The sequence below is a fragment of the Canis aureus genome, chromosome 25 (genome assembly GCF_053574225.1).
Source record: "Canis aureus isolate CA01 chromosome 25, VMU_Caureus_v.1.0, whole genome shotgun sequence".
Taxonomy (NCBI): domain Eukaryota; kingdom Metazoa; phylum Chordata; class Mammalia; order Carnivora; family Canidae; genus Canis; species Canis aureus.
Genome location: NC_135635.1, coordinates 32,102,985 through 32,126,520, shown reverse-complemented (window position 1 = coordinate 32,126,520; position 23,536 = coordinate 32,102,985). Strand labels below are relative to the sequence as shown.

Below are 23,536 nucleotides of genomic sequence, written 5' to 3'. Positions count from 1 at the left end.
CTATTAATTTGGACTTAAATAGCAGTTATCTATAAAAATATATTGTACAAGGCCAAGAAAGAATATTATGTGTTTGAATAATTTCCTCTGCCTGCTGTAAACATTAGATCAAATTTATATGCAAATTATGACAATGATGGCCCTTTGGATGATTCTATATTACAAGCATCAACTGAAATGAGGTCCCCAGTTGTCACTGAGAAAATCAAAAGGATCTTAGTTTGAGGAGTAAATATGTGATTATAGTGATTATGTGTGAATTGTGATTATATTCTTCAATAAAGAAAAAATGCTGGGATTTACAGCTTTCCTCTGAGAATCAATCAATGAATTAACACATACTGAACACCCACGGGGTCCTTGGAGCTAAACAAACAAATTACTTCATCAACCTGAAAAACGTCAGCTAGTGGACTGAGCCATAATGAACCAGCTGAGCATGGCCCCAGGCAGAACCATTAGGCAGGCGGCATTTATTTTCATTATGGGTAGCATCTGCATTGTGCATTCTAGAAAAGTTTGAGCTAGAAGTTGGAATTGGATTCCGTTCACAGCTCCATCACCTGCTGGCTCCATAATATCTAAGAAACTTTACTTCTCTGAGTTTTCATTTCCTAATTATAAAATGGAAAATCATTGCCCTGCCTTATGGAGAGTTTCAAAGGAAATCAGAAGTGGGAAATTACTTTGAAAATTATTTAATGTACTCTAATCCTAAAATATTATTTCTCTGCTACTTTTTTTTTTTCTCGAGACTTCCCCAGGGGGTTGTTTGTTCTCATTAAGTCTATTTCCTCACTTCCTTTTTCTTCTAAATCCTCTCTCCAATTACTTCTACATTGCTGAATTAAAACAGTGGCTGATTCTCAGCTTTCAGCTTAAATTATGAACAGTATTTGAAATAATTCATAGATTAGTCCATCTTCCTTGAAGTACTCTTCATTTGGCCTCCAGGACACACGTTCTTGCTTTTCTTCCTGGATCACTGGCCATATTTTCTCTGGTGTTCTTCCTCTTATCCTTAATCTTTATTCTTAGACTACCTAAAGATATAAGTTCTTAGGCTTTTTTTCTTCTCTATCCTATTCTCTTCTTTCTACATTCATTTAGTGTCATGACTTTAAAATATCATCTGTATTCTGATAATTCCCACAGCAGTCTTGACCTCTGTTGCAAATTCTGGACTTTTATATTCTACTTCTAGCTCCACTGGGATAGCTCATAAATTCTTTTCTGAGAGGAAGAGAGAGAGAAAGTACAAGTGGGGGGAGAGAGGGCAGAGGAAGAAGAGAGAGAATCCTAAGCAGGCTCCATGCTCAGCACTGAGCCCTGGGAGGGGTTGGATCTCATGACTCTGAGATCATGACCTGAGCTGAGATCAAGAGTTGGACAGTTAATGAACTGAGCCACTCGGGTACCCCTCTCATAAAATTTTTAATAAAAACTAGTTCAGTGCCTAACTGCATGTCTTCTTCCCTACATCTATTCCACCCACAATCTTTGTTATTCAGTTAATGACAACTTCATCTTTCTATTTGCATTAGACAAAATTCTAGCCTTGAATTCTTTTTTTTCACCCCATTACCTATTCCCTTGTTCCATACCCCATATCAAATCCTGTTGATACAGCAATCTATCCATTGACCACTTCCATTTTCTTTCTTTAAAAAAAAAAAAAAAGATTTTTTTTACTTATTTAGAGAGAAGTAGAGCAAGTTAGGGGAGGGGCAGAGGCAGAGAGGGAATCCCAAGTAGATTCCATGCTGAGCATGAAGCCTAACATAGGGCTCGATCCCATGACCCTGAGATCATGATCTGAGCCAAAATCAAGAGCTGGTCCATTAGCCAATTGAGCCACCCAGGTGCCCCTGATCACTTTCACTTTCTGTGTAATCACCATGGAAGCCACTTCCATCTCTCTCTGGATTATTGCATAGCCTCCTAAGCATTTTCCCTAGCCCTCCAAAATTTGTTCTCTTCTTTTTTAACACAGCATTTTATTTATTTATTCATGAGAGATACAGAGAGAGAGAGAGAGAGAGAGAGGCAGAGACACAGGCAGAGGGAGAAACAGACTCCATGCAGGGAGCCCGACATGGGACTCGATCCGGGGTCTCCAGGATCACGTGGAGACCAAAGGCAGACACTAAACCGCTGAGCCACCCAGGCTGCCCCCAAAATTTGCTCTCAATAAAGTAGTCAGACCAACCCCCTTAAAACTTATCTCAGGTCATGTCACTCCTTTGTCAGTACCTTCTAATGGCTCCTCATCAAATGAGGGTAAAATCCAAGACCTTTATAGAGAACTATCAAGTCTTACTGGGTCTTTCACACATGCACACACCACCACCACCACCACCACCACCACCACCACCACCACCACCACCATCCTTGGGATACAGCAATTTCCAAGCATACAAACATGTCTTTCTTCAAGGAACAAACATTCTAAAGATAAAAGATAGGCAATAAAAAATACATAACTACTTAAAACATATTAAGTGATTGACAATATTTGAAAAATGAAACATGGAAGAAGAAGAGAGACTCAGGAGCAGGGTAGTTTGCAGTTATGAAGGGTTAGGGAATATCTCAGTGAGAAAGTAAAATTTGAGTGAAGGACCTGAAATAGTGAAAGAAGCAAGTCATGTCTATACTGGGAAATAGTATCCCAAGCAATGAGAACAGTGCCTGGCACAAAATAGGCAGATGATGAATTTTTAAATGACTTTTAAATGAATGCATTTTTAAATGCATGAATAAATGAGTATTGTTGTTAGTGAACCTGTCTATAAATTATTTTAGTTTTTATTATAGGTGATTTTATACTAACTGGAAGTAGGTTTTGATTATTGGTGCCTAGATTTATTTATTAAGCTGAATGCAGCTAGCATACCTGCTTGGACAACTTGAAGACTCAGACAAAAGAGGAATTTTTACACATTTGCTAACTCTTTTCCATGGCTCTCCACTACATGCTCATGACAAAGATTAGGGGGGAGAGAAGAAAATGAAAAAAGCCCTCCCCCCTTAACCACTTAATGGTGCAGTCATGGAGGAAGTAATTGGTTGCTTCTGGGATCAAGCACAGATCACCCACTTCCCTGGAATCTTTTCTGCTATGAGACAAAAGAGCTAAGCCTCTGGGGCAGGTAGAAACCCCTTTCATCCCTGACACAGGAAGAGATCCTTGCACTTATTGTAATTGCTTTAATATTGTTATGTTTAAATAAAGCAAAAGCCATGTTTCTAGAAATCCTTTATGCTTATTTCCTTTTCATAAAAGTTACTTTGCTTTTTTGGAGAACCGTGGATAGTTTTTTTTAAATTTAAATTCTTATCAAAAATAAATAAATAAATAAATTCTTATCAAAGTAGGAAGATTTCAGACAAGTTTGTTCAACATTTCCACAACTGCATGCAGACATTATCATGATGGCCGTTTTAAAATATCAAGCAAGAGAGATGGAAGCTCTAAGAAATAATCAAATAAAACTGCTAGAAACTTAAAAAATCATGATGTCAGAACTAAAGAATTCCTTTTGTGTAGCCCATCAATAGACTTGATACAGCAGAAGAAGTAATCAGTGAACATGAAGACAGATCAATAAAAATTCTTAAAACTAAGGTGCCTGGGTGGCTCAGTTAAGTGACCAGCTCTTGATTCGGGCTCAGGTCATGCTCTCAAGGTCATGAGGGTAGCCACGGTCTCAGGGTTATGAGGTGGAGCCCTTGATTGAGAGCCTGCATAAGATCAGGGCTGCTTGAGATTCTTCTTATGCCCCATCCACTTGTGTTTTCTCTTTCTCTCTCTAAAATAAATAAATAAATAAATAAATAAATAAATAAATAAATAAATAAATAAAAATAATTTTAGCAGGAGTCTCACAAGAAGCTATCTTATAACGTAACTATAGGATTCTATACTATGCTATATGCCAGAACATAGTCTTTAAAATACTGTTGACTCAGAAAACTATACCCACCTAAAATATAAAATAAAATAACAAATGTCAAAAGATGACATAAACATGTTCTTTGAAAAATAAATCTGAGAAAACTCATTGCCAGAACAGTGTGTTCAAAACAAAAAACTTCTCATAGTAGATCTTCAAGGCATAAAGAGTATGAGACCAGATCAAAAAGGAAATGCAAACATGAGGATGATTAAAAGAGATATTTTAATCTCATTTTCAATTACCTTAATAGGTAACTGAATGTCTAAGGTAAAAACACTAAATATATTGATACATTGTGGGATTTAAAATGCTTACAAGACTAAATTGTTCATCCAATTATTCTGTTCCCTGTAATTGGATGGACAGCAATAGCACAAAGGATGGAGAAAGAAACTGAAAGTATGCTGCTATATAGTTCTTACGTAGTTTAAATGAAATGGTATAATACTATTTCAAGGTAGCTCATAGTAGGTTAATGGTACCTTTTAAAATGTATAGAACACACACACACACACACACACACACACAAAGATGTGTAACTAATCAGCCAATAGTGAAGATAAAGTGAAACCAGCTTAAAAAGTATTCAGTTAATCCAAAAGAACTCCCCCCCCCCCAAAAAAAAGGAAGAAGAAAAATGTAATAGAAAAAAACAAATGGCTCAGGTCACCTGGGTGGCTCAGATGGTTAAGTGTCTGCCTTCAGCCCAGGTCATGATCTCCAGGGTCTGGGATCAAGCCCCACATCGGGCTCCCAGCTCAGTGGGGAGTCTGTTTCTCCCTCTGCCTCTGCCTCTCACCTGCTTGTGCTCTCTCTGTCTCTCTCTCTCTCTCTAATGAATAAATAAAATATAAAAAAATAAAAGAACAGATGGTTCAAATAAAACATAACTTGTAAGACTGTAAATACAAACATAATTGTATTAAGAAGCACAGCAAATGTAAATGGTCTTTAAAAACCCAAATCAAATGACTATAATGGACAGATTGGTTAAAACATTCCAACTACTGGCTATCTAGAAGAAATTTAGCTTAATTATAAATATATGCAGAGATTAAAAGTTAAAGGATAGAAAAGGATAGAGTATATGGAAACATGAATCAAAGAAAGATGGAGTCATTATGTTGTATCAGATGAAGTAGATTTCCAAACAGAATAGTGCTAAGGCGAAGGAGGATATTAAATAGTGATAAAAGAGTTAGTTCATAAGTTAGTTAGTTCATCATAAATAATTCTTTGTGTATGTATCAAGCCACACAGTTTCAAAATGCACAAAGCAAAGACTGATAGAATTATAAAGAGAAATCGAAAAATTCATAATTATTTTTGGAGGTCTCAACACTCCTATTTTAGTAACTTAGAGAATAAATAGACAATAACTGAGTAATGACATAAAACCAAAATAGCACCATCAATGATTTGACCTAATTAATACTTACAGACCACTCTACCCAACATCACCTAAATACTTATTCTTTGCAAATACCCATAAAGCTCTTGCCAAGAAAGACTATGTTCTGAGGCATACTATAAACACAAACACATTTAAGATAATTGAAATCAGGTTAGGTTTCCTGACATGTTATCTGACTAAATAGAATTACCATAGAAATCAATAACAGAAAGAAACCTGATAATGCCCAAATATGTGGAGCTAAAGAATACACTTCTAAACAATCCATTGGTGAAAGAGCAAGCAGCAATGGAATTTTAAAAATATTTTGCCATGAATGAAAATGAAAATATAACATATGAGACACTCCTAAAGCAGTGGTTAAATGGAAATTTATATAACATTAAATGCCTTATTTTAGAAAACAAGAATGTTTTTGAAATAGCAGTATAAGCTTTTAAGAAACAAGAAAGAAAGAAGAGAAAATTAAACCAAAAGCAAAATACAGAAGGGAATAATAAAAATAAGAGCAGAACGCAATGAAATTTTAAAAAGAAAAATAATAGAACTAGAAGTTCTTTGAAGAAAAACAATTAGAAGTGTATCACGGTTTCCCAAGATCACCACCAGGTGGTAGTAGTGAGTAGTAGTACCCTGCATCTACCTCCTTGATTCCTTGATTCCTCCTGCTCATAGATAGCATCCAGGCTATCTGGGAAACAGCATTACCTATAGAATACTGATTTCAGAGCACACACAACCCTACTGCAGAACTGTACCCCAGCCCTGCAGGGAATTTCCATGTATTTTACACAATAAATGAGTTTCAAAAGATCATTTCACATTCTATCAAGCTTGCTGCTTCCGGATGGTGGAGAATATGGAATATGGTAAGAATAGTCAATTCTACAAGCATGAGCCCATTATAGCGCTTCTTTCTCTGTGAAGTGAGTTACTTAGAGGCAATGCTGTGTGGAATACTATGATAGTGAATAAGGCATTCTATAAGTCCATGAATGGTAGTTTTGGCAGAAGCATCATATGCAAGGAAGGCAAATCCATATCTAGAAGAAATGTCTATTCCAGTAAGAACAAAATGCTGTCCCTTCCACTATGGAATCAGTCTAATGTAAGTAATCTGCCACCAGTAGCTGGCTCGTCACCCTGAGGAATTGTGTTATATTGGCAGTTGTGTTGGTCTTTGCTGTTGGCAGATTGGGCACTCAGTGGCAGCTATAGTGAGGCTTTGGTGAGTGGAAGTCCATACTGCTGAGCCCATGTATAGCCTCTATCCCTGCCACCATGGTCACATTGTTCATAAGATCACCATGTGATAAGGAGAGGTGCTGGGGAAAGAAGTTGACTGGTATTCACAAAATAGATGATTAAAATCATCCTCTTGATTATTAAAATCCTCCTATCCTGAGGTCACCCTTTGGTGAACATTCCCAGGAGACACAAATATCTCCACATTTTTTTGCCCATTCAGAAAGATCTATCCACACACCTCTCTTCAAATTTCTTTGTTACCAATTTTCCAATTCATGTTCCTTCCAAGCCCCTGACCATCCAGCCAACTTATTGGCCAAAATTCACAAATTAGTTTATAATTGCATATCTGGCCATTTTTCCTTCTAAACAAAGTGAATAACCAGGTGCGCTGCTTAAAAATCTGCCCACTGGGGAGATTTCTCCTTATGGTTGTCTTTTAGGGATGTCTCAGAGAGGAAGTTGAGGGCTGACACATCATGCAGAACCATCTGTAAGCCAGACTGAGGTCTTCTCTTCCTCTGTCATCTGGTGGTAGGGAACCCCCTATGAAGTATGAAGCCACAGGTGCAGGCTGGGAGAGAGAAGGCAATGGAGCATGAATAGAGACCATAGGCATTTGAGGCACTTCTTCATATGGCTTACTCAGGCCCAATCATACATTCAGCACTTCCATTTGATGATGGAGCCTAACTCTGTAGCCCAACTTTATGACTTGGTAGGTCAAATAATACCCATTCATGAAGGACAGCTCAGGTCACACTGTAACTTGGTGGCTCATAGTTAAATGTGATTTGTTTGCTGAAAATGAAAAAATATGGATGAGAGAAATTAATGATCTACATAAATAGGGAGGTATAGGGTGTTCAAGGATTAAAGGACTGTATGTTGTTATAATGTTTATTCTCCTTAAATTGTTATATGAATTCAATACAATCAAAATCCAAATCCAAACAGATGCAAAAATCCCTTTGGGTAAGCGAAGAACCTAGAATAGTTTAAATAACATTTGAAAAGAAATATATTTGAAGAACCCCTGCTAACTAATTTCAATACCTAATATAAAAATCTGCAGTAATCAAGACAGAATGATATTGTTCAAAGGACAGATGTATGGAAAAATGAAACAATTAGAAAGCCCAGAATATACCCACACATATGTATTCAAATGATTTTCAACAAGTGTCAAGATAATTCAATAAATGTCACTGAATCACCTGAAAATAGAATGCAAAAATATCAGCTGTGATCCTTATATTGAATACAAAAACTATTTTGAAAAGGATCATCGACTGAAATGGAGAACTTGAAGGTATAAAATTTCTAGAAATACAGGAGAAAATTTTTGTAACCTGGAATTAGGCAATGTTTTCTTAGAACACAGAAAGACCAAGCCATTTTAAAAAAGTGAAAATAAGGTTGCCTGGGTGGCTTAGTTGGTTAAGTATCTGCTTCCATCCCAGGACTCTGGGGATCCAGCCCTGCATAGAGTTCCCTGCTCAGTGGGGAGCCTGCCCCTCTCCCTGCTTTTGCTCTCTCTGCTCTCTCTCTCTCTCTCTCTCAAATAAATAAATAAAAGATCTTTTTAAAAAAGTGTGCAGGAACCTGATTATGGACTTGATACCAGGACCCTGGGATCATGACCTGAGCCGAAAGCAGACACTTAACTGACTGAGCCACCCAGGTGCCTGAGATATTTTAAAAAAACAAAATGCAAAGAGAGATATGCTAGATTTATGGACACAATATTTTACAGATATAAATTTTATCAAAATTGATCCATACATTCCTTGTAATTCTATTCTAAAATCTGTATGAAAAGAACCCAGAATAGGCAAGACACTCTAAAAAAAAAAAAAAGAAAGAAAGAAAGAAAGAAAGAAAGAAAAAAATATTGAACAAGAAAGAACCTCTACCAGAAACCATGATTTATTCGAACCTATAGTAATAAAGATCATGTTCCTTTAGCACAGAGATAAACAACATAGACCAGTGAAACAGATCATGAGTTCATAACAGGCCCACATACATATGGATGTGATCCATGATGGGGATGGCAAAATATGTCAATGGGGAATTGGTAAGCATTTCAACAAATGGAACTGGGACAGGTAGCTGGCCACATAAATTAAAAAAAAAAAAAAAAAAAAAAAGACATCCAGGTAGATAAAGAACCTAAAAGTAAAAGGCAAACCTATAAGTTTTTAGGAGATAATGTAACAAAATATCTTCATTAAGACAGGGTAGGGGAATATTTCTTAAACAATATACAAAAGTCATGAAGTATAAAGGAAAGATCTATAAGTTCAACCACACGCAAATTAAAAATATCCTGTCCATTAAAAATTCTAGAGAGAGTTAAAAGATAATTCACAAAAAGGGAAGTTATGTTCACAACACATTTTGATCTTCCATACTCACACAAATTCCACAAATCAATAATAAGTAGAAGACCACTTAAAAGAAAAATGATCAAGGGAGACTTAAATAGTTCTTTACACAAGAGGAAGTCCAAGTGGCCTGTTGTATGTTGAATCATGTCTCCCCAAAATTCACACGTTGAAGTACAAACCTTTATTACTTCAGAATGCTACTTTATTGGGAAATAAGGTTGTTGCATATGTAATTAGTTAAGAGGAGATCCTACTGTAGTAGGGTGGGAAATGTGGAGACAGAGACACACAAGGAGAATATGATGTGAACATCAAGGCAGATGGTGTGTGATTCATCCTCATGAAGGAATGTAAGGTAAGGAATGCCAAAGATTTGCCAGCAAACCACTAGAAGAAGAGAGATAGTCATGGAACAGATTCTCTTTCAGGACTCTCAGAAAGAATCAACCCTGTTGATCCTTGATCTCAGACTTCTAGCCTCCAGAACCATCAGACAATAAATTTCTCCTTAACCTATTAAGGTTGTGGAACTTTACTGGAGTAACCCTAGCAAACAAATATGTGCTCAAAAAACCTAGGAAAATGTGATGGAATTAACAATTACGAAAATTAAAATAATGCTGATCTATTTCTATGAATCGACTAGACTGGCAATAACACAACAGTGCCAGTTGACATTAAGAATATAGATCAATAGGACTATCTTACAATATTGCTGACAACCGCTTTTAAAACAGTTTGGGGGATCTCTGGGTGGCGCAGCGGTTTGGCGCCTGCCTTTGGCCCAGGGCGCGATCCTGGAGACCCGGGATCGAATCCCACGTCGGGCTCCCGGTGCATGGAGCCTGCTTCTCCCTCTGCCTGTGTCTCTGCCTCTCTCTCTCTATCTGTGTGTGACTATCATAAATAAATAAAAATTTATAAAAAATAAAATAAAAAATAAAACAGTTTGGGACAATGATTTGATATCATCTAATAAAATTAAATGTACATAACTCCTTAACCTGGCAATTCCACTGTATATACCAAAGTGGTTAATCAGTGCGTATAATGATTTCCATGTACCAGGATACACACATAAAAATGAGTAACAAGGAAAATGAGAAACAAGCCAGATATAGATAAGGACAGAAAAATAAATAAACACATCAGGGTATATTCATACAATGGAACACCTTGCAACAATGAAAAGAAATGAACTACATTTTTTTTAGCCTTATACAAGAACATGAATGACTATTCCAGACAAAATGTTAAAAATCAGATAGATATGGTCACCCAGATAGTTGCTTCATAATCACTTATTATACTGAATATGTGTATTGTGTATTTTTCTAATTCTATTACACACATTAAAAATCTGGGTTTTTTCCATTTCGGGGGGAGTTCCACTGAATGGCTTCAGTATTTAGGCAGGAAGGAGTCACTTGCCCTCCCCTAATTGCACAGCCTGAGAACATATAAATACAATGACAGTAGCAATGAGATTCCGTGTGAGGAGAAAGAAGAAAACTGGTATCTGGTAAGGAGTAAGAAGTGTCTGCTGCACATGTGCTATTCGTCATTTGAAATACTTGAGTGCAATTGTAATTTTAAAGGTTGTAATTTTTTTGTAAAACAATGCGCAGAAATGAAAGTCAACTATTCCATCTGGGGATCCATCAAAAAATGGAGGTCTGTCCCCTAACTTGAAGGAGAGATTTGCTACATCGAAGTTACTGAGAATCAATGTATCAGTCATTAATTCATTTCTAAAGGATTTTCAGGAGAAAGTTTGCATACTTTAGAACTAATCCCTATGTGAGACAGATGTAGACTATCCCACTTTGTGGGTTTAGCTCTTCACCCAACTTGGCATACTGCTTGCTCTGAAGGATGGGAGCCCCTGAAGTATTTCCTGGCTCTGCTGAAATCCTGCGGATAGAAACAGGCTTATGTTTTTCAAGACTTGTCATTGGATTTTCATCCCTTGCCACTCTTCCTCTAAATTCCAGTGGTTTTTTTTGGTATTCACCTTCAGTGGGTCATCTGAGACAATACTTAGCCACAATCCTCTTCTCCCTAATATCATTCTGCCTAAGGGTGACCTCCTGTGAGTGGAGAGAGACGTAAGTGGAAGTCTGCTGGGTGGGGAATCCTTGGAGCACTTTTGTTTTCTTGAAACATAGGGACCCTCTCCTTGTATGGAGTGCAGTTGAGATGCCGGCAGGTGTTGCCTTCCACTCTGAACCGTAAGCATGAGGACAAATGCAAACATACCATGGACTGCTGCATGAGCCTGGGACCATCTATCTCTGGGCTCCTGACATAACACACTGTCAATTGCAGAGGCTGAATCCCTAAGACAAAGGATTTCCAGAAGTATTAGGACCCCCCAATTATTCCACACTCTGTCTATAAGGAGATAAACAGAAACCATTTTTGTAGGGTTCCATATAGAACCCTATGTCCTACAACTCACTGAGCAACAGTTATTTGAAATTCGAGTTAAAATCAGTAATACACCTAACTAAAAAGCAATTTTGAAATTAACTCTTACTGAACTCTAAAATCCTAGTAAGTTACATATTTTCTTAAAAAGCAGGTGAAAGCTAAACCTAAACAAAAATGCTAGCTGTGAAGAGGCCTTCCAGTGCCAAAGAAGTAACCCTGGTTTGGTAGCAAGCGTTTCTAAAATTCATTCCCGACTTTTTTTTTTTTTAAATCTTCAAGAATCTGCTTCACATCTTAGTCTTGGTTGTCTCGTCTGTTAACTTAGTTAGCAATACCTTCCTTAAAAGACTCTTGGTGTACATGGAAGAACGGCAATTTCAGTCCCCACATGTGACCCTTATTCAAAAAAAAGTAGCCGTCACTGAAGTCTATAAAATAAGACTGGCTAGTCTTATTATCTCTTATCTCTAAGACCTTATCTCTAAGGTCACTAGTTTTGTGATCTTGGGGTCACAAATTCTTTTCTAAAGTAAGTGGATTGAATGAAATGACTCCCTACATTCTACAACTCACAAGACAAAGGTTTCCTCATAAACGGCATCAAATGCAGTGGAACTCCAAAGAAAGAAGAAGATCTTGGGTTCTTCTCTCTGCTCTGCTCTTGCCCAGCTTCTTGACCTTGGACAAGTCAACAGAAAAACCTCAGAATTCCTTCTGTGTAAAACTAGAGAACTGAGCCTGTCAGTATCTGGTACTTTTGGTGTCAGATAAAACTCTCTGACACTTCTGGTTATGGTGGGCAAATAGACAACTTGGAAGTGAAAGAAATGAGTCATAACTTAGAGGAATTCATTTGGCTGTCCTCATATTCCATGACCAATTGCTGAGACTTGATGTCTGGCACAAGTTTCATCAAAGGCTCAAACTTACATATCTTAACTCCAGTGTCTAGTGTTGGGAACTCTACTGGAGATGGAGGTGCTTGCTTTTTCTCTCCAAGAAACAAAGGTACCAAGTTGGTATCAATGGAAAGTGGGGAATTGAGGCACATAAATTATGAAAGCAAAAAGGGTTTAATCCCAATCCCAGCGTAAGGAAGAGGTTCTCAATTCCATCAGGACATACTAGACCTCATGAGGATATTGCATAATACTTACAGAGAAGGCTTATAAATATGAGGACCCAAAAATCCCATTTCAATTTAAGGGACCAGCTACTTAGGGCAAAGGATGAGGTGGGAATCATATAAATTTAAGTAACTAGTTATTTTCAAAGGAAAAATGATTTTTTTATTTTTATTTTTAAAAGATTTTATTTATTTATTCATGAAAGACAGACAGAGAGAGAGAGAGAGAGGCAGAGCATGGGCAGAGGGAAAAGCAGACTTCTAGCAGAGAGCCTGATGCAGGACTTGATCCCAGGACCCCAGGATCATGACCTGAGGCAAAGGCAGATGCTCAACCACTGACCCAGCCAGGTGCCCTGAAAAAATAGTTTTAGAAAGCTCTTGCTCACATGAAAGCCCGAACTGTGACCATGCAAAGGAGCCCACAACAACTTTACTTGGCTTGCTCCAGATAGGAGGGAATCATTATGATGCTGTGTGTGTGGTCCGGGTCTCAAGCTATTTTGACATGCTTAGAATTTGATCTATGATGTTTGTAAGTCTGATTTATTTGATTTACAAGTTCAGTGATTAGCAAGATGTTGCTAGATCTATATTTGGGTATTTAAAATAAAACCTGTTTGTGTCTTAGGAGATGAAATATTTGAGTTAATCCAGATATATTAAAATTGCCATTGTAGTTTAGCATACCCAAGGCAATTTGATTAAATATATAATGATGTTAGATGTTTTAAAAATAGTTTTATCTGATATTTAAATTCAAAATAGCATTTTCCCTAAACTACTCTATGTTAAAAATAAATCTATAAAGTTAATTGAAAGTCTTAAGAAAATTTAATTTTCAAATGGTAACTTGAACCAAAGAAATATTGATTAAAGCCCAAGTATTAGATAGAACTTCTATTCTTGTACTATTCCCCACCTGTGTTACTCCCTTCGGTAATTTCCTTCCTCTAGCTCAGGCTAACTGGGATAAAGTCCCAAGGAATAGGAAATTAATGCCATTCTAAATGGGTAGGCGCCAATCGGAAAAGTATGCCAATGCCTGCATTTGTAGTGTCACCTAGTGTTAAGGATGGGTAATAACATTTTGAGAAGTGAAGCAAGGATGGAGGCATGAGACCCCATTTAATGACGCTATTGTCTATCTTAAATATTAAGGTAGGAAACTTATGGAAATCATGGCATCTAAAGCCCTTCCCCTTTTACCTTTATGTTTTATGAAATTTTATTTTCCTTGTGTATGTTCCCATAGTACATTCTTTTCAAATTACAGAGCATAGTTCTTGGCTTTGGAGTTAAAACTTCTGCCTTCATAGATCTTGTGTTCTAGTGGAATTTTTATTTCTGTCACACTATTTATCACAGGTGGTGGTTCATATCAAAATTATTTATGTATGTCTGCCTCACCTACTATCTGTGAGCTTTGTTTCCTCTAAAGTGCTTCCTTACCAAAAGACTGCATAGAGTCAGTGTTCAAAATGTGTGTAGAGTTAAATAGAAGTGCAAAAAAGAATGTTGAGCACAATTTATAAATCAACAATTTTTGTAGCTTGAATAAGATGATTTTCTCCTTGGATCTTTGATCAACAATGATTCTGTTTGTCTATTCTATGCTGGAAGCCACCCTGCTGTGTACTCTGACTAGAATAAGAAATAAGGTAATGGAATTTCCCTTCTTTTGCATGAGAATGATTATATACTTATAAAAGAGAATTTTTAAAGTCTATTATTTTTTTTTAAATTTGTTGTTAACTTTTCTATTTTATCCTTTTCCTTAACTTGTCAAATGTTATGTCAGATGAGAAAAAATATTCAGGCACTATGTTTTTAAAATATCATTTTCCACAAACATTATATTGTGTATTTTATAAACGTAATTTAAGAATTTTGATCTTGGGGCACCTAGGTGGCTCAGTGGTTGAGCTTCTACCTTTGGCTCAGAATGTGATTCTGGGGTCCTGGGATCAAACCAGCATCGGGCTCCCCTCAGGAAGCCTTCTTCTCCCTCTGCCTATGTCTCTGCCTCTCTCATGAATAAATAAAATCTTTTAAAAAAATCTTGATCTTGTGTATAATTAACTAAGACAAATTATATTTTCTAAAAAGATAATTAACATTGGGTGAGCTGGGGTACATCTAAAGAGGCAATAGAATCTTTTACTAGATCTCCAGAGGCCTGCCATCATATCTGCCATTTTAAGGAATGTCACCTACTAATCTTAAAAATACGAAAACAGGGATCCCTGGGTGGCGCAGCGGTTTAGCGCCTGCATTTGGCCCAGGGCGTGATCCTGGAGACCCGGGATCGGATCCCATGTCGGGCTCCCAGTGCATGGAGCCTGCTTCTCTCTCTGCCTGTTTCTCTGTCTCTCTCTATCTCTCTGTGTGACTATCATAAATAAATAAGAAAAAATTTTAAAAAAATACGAAAACAAAAAAATCCCAACTACATTCAGAATGAAGAAGCTGGTCTGTATAATTTTCACATATTTGAAGCTCATGAAAATATAAAATGTAAAAACACATTATGGCATTTTGGTTCCCAAATTAATGTCTGCATCCTAACTCCTGGAATCTGTGAATATAGCATATTACATGGCAAAGGGGAATTAAGGTGGCTCATCAATTGACCATAAAATAGGAAGATTATCCTGGATTATCCAGGTGGACTTAATGTAATCGCATTGTCCTTAAAAATGGAAGAGAGAATTAGAAGAGAAAACCAGAGAGATGTTAACATGAGCAGGACTCAGCCTAGCTTTGCCAGCTTTGAAGAAGGAGGAAGGAGACCAGGAGTCCAGGAGTGAGGTCAGCTTCTAAACAGTGGAAAAGGCAAGAAAACAGATTATCCCCAAGAGTTCTCAGAAAGGAACATAGTAGCCCTGCAGACACCTTGATTTGAGTCCAGTGAGACCTATGCCAGCCTTCTAATCTGGAAAATGGTAAGATAATCAATCATATTGTTTTATGCCACCGAGTTTGTGGTAAATTGCTACAGCAGCAAAACAAAACTAATACATACCTAAATCCTCACCTAGGATATAAACTTTGCTATACAAATATTCCATTAGATGTTAATTTCATGTATGCTGGTATTAGAGCTAGATTTTAATAGTGGAGCAAAGAGTAAACAGTCCAGCATATATTGTTTTCACTCTCCTACTTCTGCAAGTTCTGCTTTTTTCAAAGGGCCTCATTACTAAAAGGCTTTTCATGGAGTCAGTGTTAAAAAAATGCACATTGACTTAATTATTTTATGTTATATTAATGGCTAAACTATAAATATATTAATGATATATATAGTGATGTTCTGAAACAGTCTGTTCCTAATAATTCAGAAATGAGTAAAAATATAATGAGGCAGAGAGAAAATCTCAGTTAATTCCTCAGTAATTTGACTTTTTTCCTTTGCTCTCTGAGTGATACTGAATTTCTTCAGGTTTCTTATGCCATCTTCATCTGGTCTGTGTTGTGATGCCATTTTCTTGTATCAGAACCTTTGTCACACTTTGTAAAAGGCTCTCAGTATATAAAATTTTAATTGCTTCAAGACTTCATCATTAAGAGTTTGCTAAGGCTTTGCTTCCTCCAAGAGACTCCAGGAAGTGCTGACCTCTTGCTTTGCCTATTGTCTTAGAAAGTTTGCTTTCAGCTCTCTCAATGCTTCAGCTCTCTGACGCATTCTGATCTCTGTATTTGCCACATGTGTCCACCTGCACTCACTATGCAGTTGGAAAAGCCAAGTTAAGTCCTTCAATATAATGTCAGGTCAGAAGCATAATCTCTAGACTTCTGTTTTCATGTGACCTGGAACTCTTTGATGTCACTGCAAGTGTGCAGGGTCTTATAACTTATATACAAAACCTTTTCCTCTACTTCACCATTTAAAAGACTTGTCTAGGGTATGGGTAACAAATAAGATTCATTGCATTCATCAATATCACTGTATGTGTTATGGCTGATGAAGAAAGGATTTTCAGATTTGTCAATGACTCTGCATTCAAAGAAGTAGGATATTAGCCTTTTCCATACTGTTCACCAACTCCTGAGTAGGAAAAGTTATCGAGATCTAGCTGTCTTTTAGGAGCTCTCACTTCGCTGGCAGGAGGAAGAATGATGGTAGTCATAACAGTCTATGTCCCTCTAAAATTGTCCCATAGGCTTGTCTAAACTGAGATTAATATAAATAACTATCCCTCCTCTACATCTTTATTATCTTTTGGGTAGCAAGCATGTCCTTTGCTTTAGAAGAGTGACCCCAAAGATAACACTTTTGAAAAAGTAGGGCACTTTGGTGCTACTCAAATCCTATTTTAGATGTAAACATTTTTATTTGAATATATGTTGAATTCCCAACAAATGGCAAGCACTCTGTGGGTCACTGGGGCATACAAAGATGAATTAGACAAGTTCCTCAATGTGTTTCCAGTCTCTTCTGGGAAGCAAACATGTACCTAGATAAAATCTCAATAAATTCAGTCAGTGCTACCATAGAAGTATGTGTTAAGAGTCTCTTTTCTCATATGCTTTTTGTCTGCATTGTAGCAAGATGACTACCAATAGAGTATTCCTTTTAGTACACCAGGCAAAATTCTGGGATTCTTTCTATTCTGATGGCCCTAGGTTAGCATAGTGCTTCATCCCTCAACCAATCACTGTATCCAGGGAATATAAGGCCCTTATTGGTGAGTCTGGTTCACATCTCCCTGTGGTCAGGGGTAGAGTCAGCTCCATCATAAATGCCACGTGGACTTAGAGAAATATCACTGGAAAGATATGCTGAGTGAATGTTATTGTCATCCATTTTCCTCTGAGGAGAGGAACACCCCCAACACCATCACAATTCAATGAGGAGAATTACTGTAGAGAAGGGGGATAATTAAGTCTCCAACTGCAAAAATTTCAGGCTTGTTTCTTTTAACACGAGCGTGGACCTTAGTGAGAGAGCTCTTGGGATAAATTGGCACATCACCCCTCAGTTACGGGTGAACAAAGAATGATGCCTCTATCTTGCCTAGAGAAGTCTGAAGGCAGGACATCAGTGGACACTTTGTGAAGACAGGAAATACAAGAGGGGTGGTAGATGGTCAAACTGCCCTTCAACCATTTGTCAAGACAAGAAGGTCGTATTTTCCCATGGACCAATGAGATATCTTGGAGGATAAAGAGGATCCCAGTCAAAAGAGCATCCTGCTTCAATGAGACAATACCAAAGAGAGGCAGAGAGCATCCTGCTGCAGCCTAGGACCTACAGAGTGTGCATCACCTCAGTGAGATTCCTTAGGGACTGTGTACTTGGAATTGTGTATGAGGGGCACAGAGTCTTCAAAACATTCATCAAAGCAACTCTTAGATATTTGAGACACAGAGGGCGTCAATAGTTGAAGACACTAGTTGCCTTTTTCTGGAAACACCACTCACTCTCCCTTCTACTCAGAGAAGCCAGAGGCAAAAGGGAAAGTGAAGGAGGAATGAAAGAGCCAGACAAATAATGAAGGTGTACTTTACAGTTTGGTTCATTCATTAAGCCATTACTTGTAGGCATTATGGTTTCTTTACACCATTGCTGGATTTACAAATTTGTATAAATGATATATTCATCATTAGATACCCACCAGGAAAAAAAAAGTTTCATTTCTCTGAAAAACTGAAAAAAAGAGGCCTAAGAAGAGAGCTAATAATTATGACTATGTACACATATCTTCTGTGTTCTTTTTAATGCTCACAGTAATCCTAAGGCATGTCATTATTTTACAGCTGAGGAAGCAGAAGATTCAAGATGGTGAGCAACTCGGCCCAAGTCAAAGCAATAGTAAATGGCAGAGGAAGAGTTCAAGTAATAATCCTATTTTGACTAAAAGGTCCTTTCATGTCTATACTCCATCCTGTGCAAGTCAGAGCAGTTGTAAGACAGGCCCCACCTAAATCTGAACATTTAGCCCGAAGCTTGGAGCACACATGTTGGTTCTTCAAACCTTACTCTGCCTGGAATCACCACACAGCCTTGACCTAGGTCAAAATAAACTAAAACTGAAAGGCGTGTTGTGTAGTCTGGTTTCTAATCCAAACAGTTGAAGAGCAGGGAATGTGCTTGCTTACGGAGCCATAAATCAATGAACTTCATAACAGTTATCCTTTAATGTGGAAGCAGTGGATTTCTTTCATATTAAAGGGGTTAAAACATCCTTTTTAAAGTTAAATTAATGCATTCAAATTCCATCTTTATTTCTGGGGAATGTGTACTTTCACCTATATATACATTTTCCTCTTCTCTTTAATCCATTTAAATAGCTCTTTTTTGATATTTAAAAAAAAAATGACTTCAATCCTCTTTTATTTCCTTCCTGACAGAAAAGTGTTATTTTCTAGGAGATCGGAGTTATACTTCACCTTCTATTCCAAACATTCTAATTTCCCCTGATATTCCACTAGAATACTTAAATAATATCTTCTGGCTTCTATTTCAACTAGTTTAATTTTTTTTGTTAATTTTGTCAATTATTTATTCCATATTTAATAAGAATTATAGAACATGGAGGGGGAAGAGCTTAGAAATTTTCTAGACTTTCTCATTTACTAGATGAAAAAACAGGAAAATTAACTGCCATGTCCCATATTATGTAGCTGATAAGTGATACTGCTTGGAATATTGTGTTAAGAATGATTCTGAAGTCATCTGTAGACATTACTGAAGAGGGTGCCATGACTTGTTAAAATACCTGCCATGACTGTGGTACAGGGTGTGACTACCATATCCTCACTACACCATGTTGTTTTCTTTTTCTTTTTTTTTTTTTTTCATGTTGTTTTCTAAGGCAATGCTTCCCCAAACTTTAATGTACATGCAGATGATAAAATGTATAGTCTGATTCAGTAGGCTTGAGCTGGGTCTCAAGCGTATGCTTTAAGTTGACACCAGTGGTCAGTGAACTCCAGCTGGCAGGCTAAATCCAGCCCACCCCCTGTTATTGTAAATAACATTTTACTGGAACACAATCCACACCCATTTGTTTACATATGATCTATGGCTGTTTTCAAACTGCAGCAGCAGAGTGGAATAGCTATAGTAGAGACTTTATGGCCTGTAAAGCCTAAAATATTTACTATCTGACAGAAAATTGCCAGTCTCTGTCCTGGAGCATGGGTTGTCTATCTTGGTTGCATGTTACAATCATTGGGAACTTTAAAAAATCTGGATGTCTATGCCATATTCCAGGCCAATTAATTCAGAATCTCAGGGGGGTAGGACCAGCCATCATTTTAAAAAACATATATATTTTTAACAATCTCTAGAAAGTTTATATCTACTATTCTAGAGCATGGGTTCGCAAATATTGGTGAGCAAAAGAATCACCTGACCTGATTTTTTAAAATGCAGCATCCAGGGCTACATTCCAAGTTCTGATCCCAGAGGGCTGGCTCCTGGGACCCAGGAATCCATCTACACAAGAACACCAATATGCTTGACACAGAGGCCCCAGGGCCTCACTTCAGAAGTAACAAAATATACTCTTTCTAATGCCATAAACACTTTTTTTTCTTGAAAGTTTTACATCAACTCAGGTGTTTACAGAATTATGATTCACAAGAGTGAGTCATTATTATAAAGTACATCCAGTACCAGCAATTAGACTTCTTACCAAGAAAAACGATCCTGCATACAAAATATGTTTCGCTGGTGTTCTGATTTTGCCTAACTTCTGAATGTTTTTACTGCTATAAATTATAAAAGAAGAAGACAACAATTTCCCCCCAAACAATTGTCTCTAATTGCGTTTAAGACTTTCTTTTTAGGGAACCCTGGGTGGCGCAGCGGTTTGGCGCCTGCCTTTGGCCCAGGGCGCGATCCTGGAGACCCGGGATCGAATCCCACGTCGGCCTCCCGGTGCATGGAGCCTGCTTCTCCCTCTGCCTGTGTCTCTGCCTCTCTCTCTCTCTGTGTGTGTGTGACTATCATAAATAAAAAAAAAAAAAGACTTTCTTTTTAAAAGCATGGAAAAGACACATGAAAAACTGCTACTAAATCATTTGAAACACCTGGGAAGATTTTGATTCCTTTGACCAGGTATAAGGTTGTTTTTAAAATTAGCAGGATTGGGGTACTTGGGTGGCTCAGTTGGTTAAGCATCTGCCTTTGGCTCAGGTCCTGATCCCAGGATCCTAGTATCCAACCCCATGTCTGGCTCCCTGCTCAGTGGGGAGTCTGCTTGTCTCTCTCTCTCTCTCTCAATCTCTCTCTTTCTCTCTGTTCTTCCCCCATCTCACGCTGTCTCTTCAAATATGTAAAATCTTAAAAAAAGAATTTAGCAGAGGTGCCTGGGTGCCTCAGTCAGTTAAGCATCTGCCTTCGGCTTGGCTCATGAGCCTGGGGTCCTGCGATCAAGCTCCACATCAGGCTCCCTGCTTAGTGGGGAGTCTGCTTCTCTCTCTCCCTCTGCTGCTCCCTCTGCTGCTTGTGCTCCCGATCTCTGTTAAATAAATAAATAATTAAATAAATAAATAAACAAACAAACAAAGAAACTTTTTTAAAAATAGGATAAATAGCTCATTTTCATTTCCAGTTTCTAGGGTATCAGTCTAAGTGACCCAAATCTCTAATTAAATGATGATAAATATATGCCCGACCCACTGTATTTGCTGGAACCTGGTTACTTATACTCTGCCTCCTGGCAGGAATGTTTTATCAGCAGGTCCCTCTTCACTTTCTCCATGTGCATGGCAGTGGCTTGCAGGGAGAAGTTCTTCCTATTTAGGGGCAGAGCTGGAACAAACAAGGAGATTAAAACAGCAGGAAGATTCCTACTAAGCCTGGCTTTCCCATCTGCTGAGATCCAGGAGTGTGGTCCCATCTGGCTCTTCTGCACCCTACCATCTTATCACTTAATCTTTTGTTTACTTTCAAGTCTACTAGAGGTATTAGGATCCTGCCTAATATTTGTGTGTTTGGAAATATGTTCAAATGAGAGTGCAACCAGACCCTGAGGTAGGGGAGAGAGTGAAGGAAAACACATATGAGATAATGATTGCCTGCTTTTGTTTCCTAAGATTCAGAGAAACCAACTACCTCATGTGTTTCTGGGGAAATAAAAGGCCTACCATATACCTCTAGCTGTAAAATTTACTATGTAGATTGAGGATCTCGCCTTCCATGGAAGAAATATAGATTTGGAAAGAGTAAAATCTTTTTTTTTTCCCAGAAAAGATGCTGGACATCAAAGGACAGAGCTGGAAGGAAACAGACCCGTTTACCCTGCACAGTGGTGAAGAAGAAGGATTCTAAAGGCCACGTGTGAAATTTTTCCACACTCAAAGAGTTTTAGTTTAGAACAAACGCCATGTCTCTGTTGGCCACAAGATGGCAGGATTTCAGCACATTCCTGCCAGCTGGCCAGCATCCTCTCCCTATCGGGGTTAATGGATGCTGGTAATTTTGGCTTGACTAGATCCTCTCAAGAGATTTCACACTCTCATAAATGAAATATACAAATATGGTTCAACGACTTATGTTTTATAGCTTTAAAATGTCAAGAGTCAGCTCTTCACGTAATATAGTTGGCATCCACAAATGGAAAGCTATGGAAAAGGCTCTAGTTTTATTTATTCATGGTTTCCCCACTCTTTTGTTGGATTAGGTTTGGGAACTACCTGGATGCTGTGCTCCTTCGCTAAGGCTTTCTCAGAAGGAGGAAGGAATGCTGCCAGTGTGGACATGCAGCTTTTGCAGCAACCAGGGGATCACATGGGGAGAACAGAATGGGAGGAGGCAAGCTTGGGTGGTAGAAACAAAGGCTGTGCTAGAGGGCCATGTTTGCCCTACCTGGCAGGGTGGACAAAGTAGAGGGTCCGGCTGGGCACAAAAACATGAGCTCTGCTACAGATCTGCCACATAAATCCACTCATTTACCCGTACTGTCCAACCTCAGAACATTTGATTTTGAGGCAGTGTGAAATTTGCTAGGAATGGAAGGATTAACAAGGCATGGTACTACCCTCTGAGAGCTAGTCTATTGGACTATATGTAGAGATACTGAGAAAAGGAAAACCTCCCGGTAAAAACAAACAAACAAACAAACAACGACAGAACAATTGGGAAAATTGCAAGTGGGTAGAGAATAAAGAGGATAGCAGCCAGAGGTTAACAAAAAAAAGGGGGGGGGGGGTCTGTAGGATAGGCTAGAGGACTAGAAAGCATGTCATGCTGGGGATTTGGGGATTTAGCATGGGTAAACTGATGGAGGGCTCCCTGTAAAGAGAAGGGCACTGGAGCTGGAACAAGAAACCAACAACATGATAACAATAACAACACAACACTTGGTGTCCACAGTGGCCCAGGGCTGGCTAGCTGTGTGATCTTTAGCAATCAGTCAAATCTCTCTGGGCCCCCTTTCTTTTTTTTTTTTTTTTTTTTCTTTTTTTTTCTTTTATTATTATTATTTTTTTATTGGTGTTCAATTTACCAACATACAGAATAACCCCCAGTGCCCGTCACCCATTCACTCCCACCCCCCGCCCTCCTCCCCTTCCACCACCCCTAGTTCGTTTCCCAGAGTTAGCAGTCTTTACGTTCTGTCTCCCTTTCTGATATTTCCCACACATTTCTTCTCCCTTCCCTTATTTTCCCTTTCACTATTATTTATATTCCCCAAATGAATGAGAACATATAATGTTTGTCCTTCTCCGACTGACTTACTTCACTCAACATAATACCCTCCAGTTCCATCCACGTTGAAGCAAATGGTGGGTATTTGTCATTTCTAATAGCTGAGTAATATTCCATTGTATACATAGACCACATCTTCTTTATCCATTCATCTTTCGATGGACACCGAGGCTCCTTCCACAGTTTGGCTATTGTGGACATTGCTGCTAGAAACATCGGGGTGCAGGTGTCCCGGCGTTTCATTGCATCTGTATCTTTGGGGTAAATCCCCAGCAGTGCAATTGCTGGGTCGTAGGGCAG

At 38.1% G+C, this 23,536-nt stretch overlaps 2 long non-coding RNA genes across 2 annotated transcripts; one reads left to right on the top strand and one right to left on the bottom strand.

Annotated features, from left to right (window-relative positions):
* Positions 1–2,470: 2,470 nt before the first annotated feature.
* Positions 2,471–9,172, bottom strand: LOC144297166 (uncharacterized). The gene is made up of 3 exons (XR_013364255.1): positions 9,043–9,172; positions 4,630–7,422; positions 2,471–3,812 (listed from the first exon to the last, which is right to left on the bottom strand). It is a non-coding gene; the product is annotated as an uncharacterized LOC144297166 (long non-coding RNA).
* An 84-nt stretch (positions 9,173–9,256) lies between these two features.
* Positions 9,257–22,076, top strand: LOC144297655 (uncharacterized). Its single transcript, XR_013364608.1, has 2 exons — positions 9,257–9,369; positions 21,774–22,076. It is a non-coding gene; the product is annotated as an uncharacterized LOC144297655 (long non-coding RNA).
* The last annotated feature ends 1,460 nt before the right edge of the window (positions 22,077–23,536 follow it).